The following is a 1,585-nucleotide window of genomic DNA, read 5'->3' on the forward strand; positions in this document are numbered from 1 at the left end:
CCAAAGTAAGGCAATCATATATTTAAATCTAAAATAATTTTCTTGCAAATTAGTAAAGGCTTTATTTTGAAATTATTACTGATTTTTGATTTATAATTTAGAGGCATATTGAAATTTGCTGTAATAATTAAAATAAAATTGAGAAAAAATAAATAGTGGTATCTGAATGGAATATTTCTATACACTTACAGATTCAAATATATGTCAAAAATAGCCCACCACACATGAAAAGAACATTTTATTCATTTTCATGACAATTGAAGATTCAGATTTTGGAAGCATCAAAAGGAATTTTAATTGTTGAAGATACCATTGCTTATATAGTAGATTTTTAGATTGTGTAAAAAATACAGTTTGGAGTATTTATTATTATTCTGTAGGAACTGGCTTCTATATGAAGCAGATGATGAGTTTCAAATGATATCTCTGAAATAAGACTTCATCATTGTATAAAGTGTTCATTGTAACTTTGAGGAAACATGTAATAGAATAATCTTATAAAATAAGCACTAGGCATACCACAACCTTTAAGATGGAAGTCCTTAACTTTGAAGCACTTATTAGAGTGAGATATTATATATTTAAAGTGCCACAGAGTATTATGGGAAGAGCACAACATTCAGGGTCAAGTAGAATCCCATAGGAAAGTATGGTCCATTCTACTTGGAAGTGAAGGTTAGAGTTTTAAAAGGGTGGAAAACAATGTGCTCTTTCTTCAGATATAATTAAGTACAGCTTATTGATGACATGTAATCTCTTAAAGACCTGTGTCATATCTTTGCTTTTCCCTGAAGTCATTTAAAACTTGTTTTACTGAATTGTTCCAAGATAACATTAGATCTTCTTCACTAAAAATATGCTATCAAGGAAAAGAACATTTCACAGGCATTCACCACCAAATCTACGACGTTAACCTGACTCTACATTGCTGTCTCAACCAGTACACTGGTTTCCTTTCTAAGACGACAATAACTACCTACACTTTTTAACTATTTACTTCTTGACCATAACTTCATAAACAGTCCCTTATTTGTACTTTACCTACAATAAATTCCTTTCTATTATATTATATTCATCAACAGATACTTTTATTTGAATATCTTACAACTTCAAAAAATCTTAAATGCTGAATCCTTTCCAATTAATATAAACTTCATTGATTTCTCATGTAGATAGAATTTTTTGAATTAAGATTATGAAACAATTGAGTTTTTTTCTCCCTTTCTCCTTTGAGCTCATTAAGTAGTAATTCAGTTCCCATGACTCTTTGGAGATATGTTCTCCTCAGGATAGCTAATAGAGACTGGAAAATAATCTCTGTGAGGGGACTGAAATTCTCATTTTCCTCAAAAAATCAACAGCACTCGACACAATTGACCATTATCTTGTGCATTTGATTCAGACTATTGACTTAAAAACAACAACAACAACAACAACAACAACTATATATTGATAAGCTGAAAAGTGGTATTTCCAGGCCAAATCTTATTCCTTAACTCCTGAATAGTACCTCCTCAGTTACTTTCACTTGAATGTGGAAGAGACTACTTCAAATGTAATGTATAGGAAGTGAAACTCTAATTTT

Source organism: Callospermophilus lateralis, unplaced genomic scaffold, assembly GCF_048772815.1.
Source record: "Callospermophilus lateralis isolate mCalLat2 unplaced genomic scaffold, mCalLat2.hap1 Scaffold_91, whole genome shotgun sequence".
NCBI classification, from domain to species: domain Eukaryota; kingdom Metazoa; phylum Chordata; class Mammalia; order Rodentia; family Sciuridae; genus Callospermophilus; species Callospermophilus lateralis.